Below are 12,018 nucleotides of genomic sequence, written 5' to 3'. Positions count from 1 at the left end.
ACATAAGAGGATCACGTCTTAGGAGTATAATTGCTCAAAAATAGAAAATTAAAGAAAATGTTAAGGTAGATATAGTTTTAAAACGACCCCCTCCCCCCAAAAGAAAATAAATTTGTATATTTTTAGGTAATAATGCACATCCCATAATATTTTTAAAAATATTTTTACATGTTTTATTGTTTTAAAAAAATTAAATCGATTTTTCTCAGTTTTCTACCTAGCTTTGTAAGTTTTTGGTGTTTAAACTTATTTTAAAGAGTTTATTTAGTTAAAAAGAAATAGCAAGTAATGTCGCACTCGACATTACTTAGTAAATAATTTTGAACAAAAAAATGTCCGAAAATTAAAGAAAATACTGAGATAGATATAGTTTTAAAACGAGTCTCCCTTACCTCCAAAAGAAAATGAATTTGTATATTTTTAAGTACTGCACAAGTGCCCCCGAAATGACTTTTAAACGATAAGCTCCCCTCCCCATGTTAAGAATGGCTTTCGAAATTATTATTTTAGCGCGGTACCAAAATGACATAAGACCGTGTTTTCTTTTTTGTTGTTTTGTAACACAAGAATTATTTAAACTGAATTAATTTTTTCTTAATAAAATAATTGTTTTCTTTCTTTTATTTTTGTTTCGTAATGACACAAAAAGTGTTAAAACTAGAGTATTTTTTTTAAATAAATATTTGTTTTTGTTTTTCGTATCTTGACTCCGTGATCAAGTTTATTTTTTTTAAGCAACAGTTTTAAATTTTAAAAATATTATGAGGGTTCATCTCCTTCAAGAACAGTAATAAAATGTGCTACCTAGCAAAAAGGGGGGATTTTTCCGGGTACGAGTTTTCCGGGTACGGGTTTTCCGGAGACGAGTTTTCCCGGGACGAGTTTTCCGGGCACCGAATAGTACATAGGGGCCGAGCAAATCATCTTATTTATAGACATTTATTTTTATTTCTGCTTTATCTCATTTTACACTGCGTTGATAATTCTCACAGCTATGTCGCTTGGAAACAACTACTCTCCGTTTTACATTGACGTGTCTGTGGCCTTGAGACAAGCTGTAAAATGTTTTCAATGTTCTAAATATGATGATGTCAAGCAAGAAAGGTCAGGCGTGTACGACTGACAATTTGTCAACTACAAATAATTGTTTATTTTATACTAGCCGGGAGCGCACGGCGTTACCCGGTCGTAAAATCACGCTTCATTCATACAGATTTCTTATTTATTATCAGAGCCAATTATATATATATATATATATATATATATATATATATATATATATATATATATATATATATATATATATATATATATATATATACTAGCATGAGTGCCCGGCGGCGTTGCCCGGGTGTTTGGAGGTATGTGCTGAGCAACAAAAAGAAAGTGGTAGCAGGAAGGCAGGCTCGAACCCATACCGTGAAGGAGGTAAAGAACGGGGAAAAACGTGACGTCTTTGCTGTTACGACCAACGCCAAACAGGAAGTGACGTAGGTTTCAATTAAGGCTAGAAATCAAAAAGAGGGGATGATTTTCGAAAATATCGGCGAAAAAAGCGACCGTCCCAGTAGAAAAGTGCCCAGTTGAGGGTGAAGAAATTCATGTTTTCGGCCAATTTTTTTCGGTATTTGTCGTCTGAAGGGTCGACCTTAAAAAGGATATTGATATTGTGAAAATCCGTCGCCTCTATCGAAAGTTTTAGGCAGACATGCAAACATACATACATACGTTTATATATTGGTAGCTAAAATTTTCGACCCAAATCGATTAAAAAGTTTGCCCTATCTCTGAATACCCTTTATGTAAAATTACAAATTTTGTCAAATGTAGACCAGAAATTGTCTGAGCAATTTGGTAGAGACCGCAGAGGTCAAATTTTTTTAAAATTTGCCCCCTATTTTGACCCCTTAACTTTCGGCTCAAATCAAGTTATTAAGTTAGATCCATGTGCAAGAAACCTACATCTAATATTTCAAGTGTTTAGACCCAAAATTGACGGAGGAGTTTGGTAGAGTTATCAAAGATAAAATCGTTGAACTTTGACCCCTTAAAAGCCAAATTTCTGGCCAAAAACGGACTAGAAAGATTTTCCCAAATCTCAGTACCCTGTATATCAAATTTCGAGTCTTTAAACTGAAAATTGACAGAGTTATTGCGTAGGGAAATGTACTCAGACACACACCTACGCACACACACACACACACACCTGCGCACACACACACACACACACACACACACCTACGCACACACACACACATAGACATGTTCACTTTTATAGATATACTAGCATTTCAGCCCAGCGTGGTTGTATATTAAGAAAAAAAAAAAGTGGTCAATTTTTTTAAAACTTCGCCCCCTATTATGACCCTTTAACATTTATTGTTTCCGGCTCAAATCAGGTTATTAAGTTAGATCCATGTTCAAGGAACCTATATCTAAAGTTTCACGTGTTTAGACCCAAAATTGGCGGAGGAGTTTGGTAGAGTTGTCATAGATCAAATCGTTGAACTTTGACCCCTTAACAGCGAAATTTCTGACCGAGAACGGATTACAAAGATTTTCCCAAATCTCAGTACCCTGTATATCAAATATCGAGTCTGTAGACTTAAAATTGACAGAGTTATTGCATAGGAAAATGTACACAGACACACAGACACAGACACAGACACACGTTCACTTATATATATATATATATATATATATATATATATATATATATATATATATATATATACTAGCAAAAATACCCGTCGCTGACTGGGTTCAAAAATAGCCTACAGAAAATGGACTCTGATTTATGAAAGTATGATAGGTTATGAAAAGGAAGGGTTGTAAAGAGATAGCTTCGAATTTGGAAGTATCAAAACCAAAGCAAAATATGATGAAAGTAAAAATAAGATAGATAAACCCCATAATTTATTATACCATACCTGTTCACACTGAAACACTTATCACAATATTCTGTTGATCTATATTAAAAAACTTTGTTAAACTTTGTGACATATTTCCATTCTATGGAGGTCAGGCGCAAACCAACACCCCATAATTTTATTATACCATATTTCTTCAAACTGAAACATAATTATCAAAATATACTGACGCAGATAGATATGAAAAGTCTTTATTAAAGTTTGTGCCTATTTCCATTCTATGGAGGCCAGGCGCGAACGCAGACCCCACAATTTCATTGTACCATCCCTATTTAATTTAAAACATACTTATCAATGTATTATTATGTACATCTATATCAAAAACACTTGTAAACGTTTTTTTTTTTTTTTTTTTATTTCCATACTTTGTGGACCAGGCGCGTATGCAGACGATTTTAATGAAGCATCATTATGCCAGATCAAACATACCCATTCCTGTGTTTCGATATATCTTCCATCATTATGTGATCAGTTTTCTATAATAGTCAACCATATAGGAGCCTATTCGTGACCAGAGACACACACACAGACGTTCAGCTTTATATATATATATATATATATATATATATATATATATTTATATATATATATATATATTTATATATATATATATATACATATATATATATATATATATATATATATATATATATATCTGAGGTTGCTAATTTTCAAATGTAGGGTAACCAGTGAAATATAACGAGGTTAATACAAGAGTGCTCAATACGGAAGTAGAGCAAGTTATATTTTCAATTTGTCTTTACATAAGCAGTCATTTGTGGCTACACAGCCATGAGCATGTTTCGGTATTCTAGTGTTTAGTAACTAGCGACTTCTTCAAGAAAAAAAAAATTCTTTTGCTGAAAGTTGATTTTCCTTTTTCATTAAGAATTCCGCTTCCAAATATAAGCGTTGTTGCCTAAAGAGGTCTCTAGTTACTAAATACTAGAAGACCGAAACATGCCCATGACTGTGTAGCAACAAATTGCTGCTTATTTAAGACAAATTGAAATATATATATATATATATATATATATATATATATATATATATATATATTTTGTGTACAGAAAGTTGTTAGTTGAGACAGGTCATTGGTACCGTCGGTTTCAAGCCCGATAATAAGGCCCGTTTAAGGTATCCTTATCGAGCTCTCTTCAGCCAATATTCAAAAGACGAATATTGGCTGAAGAGAGCTCGATAAGGATACCTTAAACGGGCCTTATTATCGGGCTTGAAACCGACGGTACCAATGACCTGTCTCAACTAACAACTTTCTGTACACAAAATATAAGTACGCTCTTAAAATTTGGATTTTCCTTTTAATTGAGCACTCTGCTGGAATTCTTTTTCCAAAAAAACTAATCATATATATATATATATATAGTCTTATTTATAGTATTCCGAATTTTACTGGGTTTATATAATTGAACATTCAGTAATCGTTCATATACCAATAAATTTTAAGCCATAAAGAGATGACTTAAACTGTATACTAATAAAATTATTGAAAATTCATATATTGTTTTAACAAAAATCAAGACATCAAAGAATGGGTTGATAGCAACAAATAGTGTATTTCATCATTAGTTACAATTGTTTCAAGACTATTTGGACAAATTCAAACATTATGTCGTTTGAAAATTTTTTAAAAAACAGCCTTTCGTCAGACATTATAGAATAAAAAAAAACACTTTAATAATGAACAAAATGGAATCCATTTCCCTTGTAAGGAAAACACATGAGAAAATATTATACATCTCATTCTTCCAAAGTTTTTTAAAGATTTATATATTTACCTATTTTCGTATCTCTATTAAAAAAAATTGTCTGTCAAATTATGATACAACGTTACCACTAATTACTCATGTTCACTTAATAAGTTTTACTAATACTATTCATTAATTTCTTAAATTAAATTTCTTTATTTCGTTCTTTATTACTTTTTTATAATCCGGATTAATCAACTAAGTCCTCAGCTATATTGTTTCGATTCTATGTTAGTTTCGTATCTGGAATCTGCTTTGTTTATTTACAAAAATAGCGGCTAATCTATTTGTGCAATTTCAAAAGGCGGTTTTTGTTTAAAACTCATTCCATAAGGAAAAAAAAAGTTTAACATTACTCTATATTCAGTGCAGTCTCATTCTTCATTTAAAATTAACGATTAAAATTAATTTTTAATTTTTTATGTTCTTTTGTTCCTACCTATTAAGATTTACGATTATCGGATATTTTAGACGCTGAAAGGGAGGTAACTCTGTACGTTCGAAATTTTAGAGGGTATGTTCACTTAATGTGTTTTACTAATACTATTCATTGATTTCTTAAATTAAATTTCTTTATTTAATTTAAATTATTTTTCAACTAAGTCCTCAGCTATATTGTTTCGATTCTACGTTAGTTTCGTATCTGGAATCTGCTTTGTTTATTTACAAAAAATATCGGCTAACCTATTTGTGCGGTTTCAAAAAGCGGTTTTTGTTTAAAACTTATTCCAAAAGGAACAATTCCGATAGCCATTAGTCACGTGCTCTCATGTAATGAATGAATGCGTGAATGTAGGATTGACATGAAATTCTTAAAGATAAACTAAAATGACCGAAAATGGGCTGAAATGACTTAAATAAATAAAAAGTAAATGATTTAGAATGACTTTAATGAACTTAAGAATGAATTGAATGACCTTAAGAATGATTTGAATGCTTAAAAAATAACTGGAATCCTTCAAAAACAACTTGTATGATCTGGAGAATGACTTGAATGGCTTTGAAACTGACTCGTTGTAAAGTGGGGGATCATTTTACATTAAATTAATACATAAAAGTGATCCCCCACTTTATATCACAATAAGTACAGTATGTAGTAAGAACAGATACTACACTTTGATCTTGGCCAAAAGGCCAAAAAAAGGGTATTTATTTGATCCCCCACCGAGCAAATTAGGCACAAAGACGATTTTTAATGTGAGGAGTGAAGGGGAAATGGGGACCAACTCCCCGGGGAGTAGGGGAGCTGGATTGTGACAATTGGTATGAAGGGTTGCCCCTACATTGACCAAGGTCTCACATGTGGAGTTGCCCCCACATATGGTCTTTGCTTGCAGTATCTGCCGGGACAGATACTACACTTTGAGATATTAAATCCTTTATTCATGTTAAAAATACATTGAAAATCAACACTGAACAAAAAACTTAGGCACATGGCCAACTCAAAAGGGGGGATTGTGGGGATCGTTGGTCATCCTTGTCACTCCACAACTAAACAACATCAAAAGTTTCTCCCAGCTAGTATCTTCTTTCACCATAATACCGCATTCACCCTTTCATACTGGGGGACGTCCTACTTAACTCCCAATTTTTAAAACATTTTTTATTGACGTGTAAAAACAAAAAAGATAACAATAAAAATGGTACAATAATTCATTTGTGTTGAGGGTGGGGGAGGAAGAAAAAAAAGTGATTAGTAGGACCCTCCCAACCCCGTCTAGTTGATAGACTGCCCGTTCCACTAGGTTTGTAAAAGGAACCTCGCTTCTGTGGGTCAGTCTCTAAGTAGGGATGCCCTCTAGAGGGGGGTAAATGGAGAAAAAATTTTGTGGGTAAGGAATGGGGGTTAGTTTGTATTTCTTTCTCAAGGCGCGGTTGAACTTCCAGTATCCGGCTAGTTTAGGCCTAGAGCTCAAGTTCAGACTGGCCATAACTAGTTTATGGTCTGAGTGTCCTAAAAAGTGGAACGTGGGGCAAGATTAGAAATCTACATCTTCTAATTAACATCCGATCCAAGTAAGTACTTGGATGGGAAGGCGCATTAGGATGCCACGTCCACATCTCCCACCCATGGTGATCCATGCGAAATCTATCGACCAGGTCGCATGAAGCCATCAGGTCAGACAGACTGCTGTCACACCGCACCGACCCGCTAGTCCCCCCCGACCTTATCTATCTTGGGATCAAGGATGGCATTTCAATCACCTATTAAGACTACCCTCTCTGGATCATCTATAAAACCCTCCACCTGTCGAAAGAAGGAAGCCCTTTCCACAGCGGAATTAGGTGCATAAACTACGACTATCCGAAACACACTGCTATTAATGGCAACATCGACGACAATCACCCGCCCGCCCTCGGCTGCGTGAACAACATTCACCGACACCGATAGGGTGCGATTTACTAGCAAGGAGATTCCACGACTATAGGTATTGCCATATGCTGAGTAAACATCGTAGTCGCCCATCAGCACCTGACAATCCCTGTCACAAATAAAATGGGTCTCCTGTATAGTGGGAATATCTACCTTGAGGGACATCAGATCTCTCAGCACGTGCACGGCCTTGCTTCGACATCTGAGGCCCCTCACATAATAAGTAGCCAAGTTTAAAGCAATGGTCACCTACCTTATTCAGTGTCACACACGGGCCTGAAATCCGCGGGGGTGAGGACGTGGCTTATCCAAGGCTTTCGGTCAGTAATTCAGCTGAGGGTGATCCATTCTTGGCAACGCTTCCCACGTCCAGGGGAAAGGTTAGTTTGAGTGCCCTGTAAAAAGAGGAGTGGATGTAAACAGGGACTCTGCCCTCACATTTGTAAAATAAATTGTTCAGCGAAGGATGCTCCGTGTCCACCAGCTGCTAGCCCGGGATTGCATCCTTCGCAGCATCTATCATGGCCCAGAGAGCCTCCATCCTGGAATCCTTGTTGACCCTAACAAATGTGGTCAACAAGTGAGCGTCTTTGAAGTTGGTGGGATCGGTGATATTGTCCCCACCGACATAGGTAAAGTTCCTTAGTTGGTTATTACGGACCTTCTGCTGGCCTTTCAGCTCTGGTGTTGCCTGCAGAGGGCCCGTCTTACATATCCTTCATCCTGGAAGGAAGGGAAGTCTTTTAGTCCGTTCCGTGCGGATTGGTCGGGTGTTTTTTTCCTTGCCTGGAGAAGGTGTGGGTGCAGGGGGAGTAGGGGAGAGGGTGTCGGTGTTGGGGTGTTTGGTGTTGGGGTTGTTGATTTTTTGGGGTCGTTGGTCAACCTTTCTAGGGATGGGTTGCGTGGTAGTGTTCTTGAGGGTTCGGGGAGGGAGGGAGGGAGGGAATTGCTCTGGCTATTTGGGGGAGTGGGATTTGGGGGGGGGTTCAGCCTCGGCTGGTTGGATATTGTTTTTGCGGGTGGGGGTGTCTCCCTTGGATCTCGATACTTCTCTCTGTTCATCTGCCGGGAGGCTGTCCTCATGGGGAGCAGGAGTGGTGGGGTCTTCTCCAGCCGACGAGGATTGAGGTGGAGGGGGGTTCGTTGGGAGTGGTCCCCCAGAAAGGTGCCTCTTTCCCTCGTCAGCCACCTTCCTGGTCCCGTTCATCTTGGGGTTGTCCTCTTAGGGAGCCTGGGCGGGAGTGCTTTCTCCGACCGACGAGGACTGAGGTGGAAAAGGTGTCGCAGGATGTGTCCCACCCAAATCGCACCTTGTTCTTTCGTCCGTTGCTTCCTTGAATCCCCCGTCTGGGGAGTGGCCCTTTTGGGGAGCCGGGGGCTGGATCGGTTGCCTCCTGTAGCTGGATCTACCTGGGTCGCCACAGGCTGCGGCCTTCTACTCCTCTTAATTCTTCTTAGTGGGTGCTCCCTCTGATGGGGAGTACTCGAGGGGGGGGGCGATGTGACGCATCTGGGGTGGTATACGTTTTTTTTCCTGGCATTGTGAAAAGAACTGCACCGGCTGCTGACGCGGACTAAAGTGTAGCGGGGAGAAAAAGAAAAATGCAGGGAAATGGGGGTGGTGGAGGGGAGTGGGTTAGTCAGAAGCAAAAGTGGTTTGACCTCCCCTCACGGAGATGTCAGGTTAGTCAGCTCAGATCCCCGCTTGCATGAGGAGAGCAGCAAAGGAAGACGCAGTGGGTGCTAGCGTGTCAGAGCGCCGCGTCACAATTAAGAGAGAGAGGGGGATAGACATCTCTGCCCAGAGAGGGGAGCAGAAACGAAACACCCGCCCTACCCACGTCACCCTACCCACAAACAACCCCAAGGAAGCGAGAAAGAGAACCCGGTCGCCTCAATCCACTGGGACAGCAGCGAAGGAACACAAAGATTGGGCCTGGCAGGTCAGAGTGCTGCACAGGCAATTAAGAGGGGAGAAAGTAGACCATTTCAACCTCAGAGGGGAGGAAGAAATGAAGTACCCAAAAGAAAAAATTTTAAGCTTATCCTACCAGGTCACGTCTACCAAAGAAAGTGTTGTCGGTCCCGAAAACAGCAAACTCCCAAAGAAGGGATTGGTTTTCGGGTCTAGACTACCACACAATGACGTCGGTCCCGGGGGAGCGAAAAGGGTCCAGACTCCCAAAAGAGGGGGTCGGTCCCACTAACAAAGGTTAGTAAAGTCACAAAAGTGATCAAAGTGAAAGCCTTAAACTTGACTGGTGGAGTCAAGTGGCGGACCTCTTGAAAAAAATTAAAAATGAGGTAGCTTGGAGAGCAGATACTACACTTTGATCTTGATATTTAATTTATTTCGTTTAAAGAAAAAATTACAATTAAAAAAATTCCAATATAAAATTAAAACATTTAAAAAAGTAAAATCTCCAAAAGACAAAACAAATTTAGGCACAAGGCCCTATAAGATCTGGGGAGGGGAGTGTTGCAGGGTCTTTGTAAGTAAAGTAAAAATTGGAGTCTTTGGCGACTTTATTCTTGACTGGCAACATTTACCACAATACCTCATTCACTCTGTGGAATCTAAAGCTAACTAATGAAAACCCTGTGTGTGTGTGTGTGTGTGTGTGTGTGTGTGTGTGTGTGTGTGTGTGTGTGTGTGTGTGTGTGTGTGTGTGTGTGTGTGAAAAAAGTTCAATTCATTGGAAAAAATAAAAAGTTCTTGAATTTGGAAGAAAAACAGTTCGTGTTGGGGAGTGGGAAATCTAGAAAATATGTACAAAAAATAAAATTAGTGCATTGTTAGTAAGGTCCCTCCCTAAGCTAATCTAAGTAGTTAGATCGCCTACTGTTTTCCGAGGCACCGAAAACAAGCGGGGAGATCCCGAATGGGGATTGGGAAGAATTCATATCGGGTGTAGGGAGTAAAATAAATAGATTGTTAAAAACAAAAAAGGGGGAATATATTAGGCAGCGACCTTCGAGTAGGGGTTGACCAGGGGGTGATAAAACAAAAAGATAGGGAGGGGGGAGCCTCGGAAGGTTCTTTAGTGCCAAAAAATAAGCAATCAGGGGACAGGATCTCATTTGTACCACTAGTCAAGAGTCTCTTTACTTCTTATTTGTCTAACCTAGCGGGATGGGCTCCGTAGGACCCAGTACCGCATGTGCCATGCCTATGGTTGTAAAACGAATTCAAATTTGGCACCTCGTCGGATGCACAAGCTAGCGTCATGCACCCACCTCTTGTCAAAGGCCACTCGAGGCAACCTCTTCCAATCACATCTGATCTTTACTTTAAGCAGATGTTTAAATTAAACGATCAGATCCCGATCCGGAACAGATATCCCTTCGCGGACTCGCTTGAGGTGTGTGATCCATATGACCATCCTCACTACTGCTAGTATTGCTAGAAAAATCATTCTTTTCTCCCTAGGCAGCGGCAGATCAATGTTCTCCACAAAATATGATTCATCGAGTATATGCCAGCACTTGGCATCGATGTGAGCCATTACCTCGTTGACGTACCCTAGGAGGGTCTTAAGCCTGCTGCAGCGGAAAAAGCATGACTGGCTGTTTCTCTCATGTCTTCGTCGCAGCGCAGGCAGTAGACCCGGGTTTCTTCATTGTAAAGGTTGAGTTCCTCAAGGAGGGGCAGTGCATTCGCCAGGTAAGGGAAAATTCCGAATTTTTAAGAAAGTCCCGTCCTGGCGCCCAACTCTACTGGGAGCGGACCTCCTCCAACGACATCCCCGTCCATTTCACTAGCGGTTCCTTTTTGCTACGTCTCACTAGCTCCCGATAAAGCCTGTTCCTAGACTGTTCGAGGACACTGGTCCCCGGCAATGCTCTAAGTGTGGACCGGCATTCAGTGTAGAATGTTTGTTCCCCCCTTGGTCTCCGCCATGCTTCGACCGAGGGGTCAGGTGTGAGATTGGAAAATGAGCTTTCAACTGCGGTGACCCATGGAACATCTACGTACAGCGAACGGCTCAGGAAGGCCAACCTCTCTGCGTGCTTATGACACAGGAGATCGGGCAGTCCTAAGCCTCCCTCGCTCGAATTTCAAACACAGACTTCTCTGCAAACAATGCTTACCCTCGTTCCACAAGAGTGTGTCGAGGTGCTTCTGTAAGCTGATTTGTTGTTTTGCAGGGAGGGGAAGTACAGACAGATGGTAAAGGATGAGCGGAAAGACATATGTAGCACACGCCTCCGCCTGACCCTTCAAGGACAATTTCCTTCGAACCCAAGTCTTAACAGAGGATTCAACCTTGGCCTCTACTTCCGACCAGTTTTTCTTCAGCTGGAAACCCGGTCTGAACCACACACCAAGGATCCGGACCGGGCTGTCGGTCCAACTGAAAATGGCTGGAAGCAAATTTACTCCGGTCAAGGCATCCAACCGCAGACCCACCGACTTACTGCGATTGAAGATGGCCCCCGTAACTTCTTCGTATCGAGCGAGCACCTCGGTGACCACTTGAATGTCCGTGGGGCAAGACGCGAACATGGTGACGTCATCGGCGAATGCGGAAACCCTGGCTCGTGTGCCTCCATCAAGAGCTATCCCACGCAGGACTGGTGTAGTCACCTCGTCCCTTAACTTGCGAAGGAGGATGTACAAAAGAGGCGACAGCGGACAAACCTGTCACACCAACCGGGAGATGGCAAAAGACTCCGACAGCTTACCGTTGATCTGCACCGCTACCGTCGGCCTGTCATACAGTACAGAGATCCACTTGCGGAAGTCCGGATTAAATCCAGCAGCCTCCAGCACACATCCCAGGAACCTATGGTCCACCCTATCGAAAGCCTTGGACTGATCCAAACTGATCAGCGCAGCCTCTGCGTCATCTTCTGTCCTCTTTATGATCGTGCGTATCAGATGAAGATTTGTTAAAGAATAGAGAGAGAGAGAGAGAGAGAGAGAGAGAGAGAGGGGAAGAGG

The 12,018-nt window shown here is 40.5% G+C and overlaps 1 protein-coding gene and 1 pseudogene across 1 annotated transcript in view; both read right to left on the bottom strand.

The window, feature by feature from the left end:
• LOC145269854 (lactosylceramide 1,3-N-acetyl-beta-D-glucosaminyltransferase B-like) overlaps nucleotides 1-12,018 on the bottom strand; it is a 321,009-nt gene that overhangs the window by 256,912 nt on the left and 52,079 nt on the right. The gene's annotated exons all lie outside the window — the stretch shown is intronic.
• LOC145269927 (U2 spliceosomal RNA) lies at nucleotides 5,716-5,846 on the bottom strand (annotated as a pseudogene).

This window comes from Euprymna scolopes, chromosome 45, assembly GCF_053919585.1.
Source record: "Euprymna scolopes isolate OS-2025 chromosome 45, ASM5391958v1, whole genome shotgun sequence".
NCBI lineage: Eukaryota > Metazoa > Mollusca > Cephalopoda > Sepiida > Sepiolidae > Euprymna > Euprymna scolopes.
The sequence above is the reverse complement of the archived record's forward strand: the minus strand, read 5'-3'. Positions and strand labels throughout refer to the sequence as shown.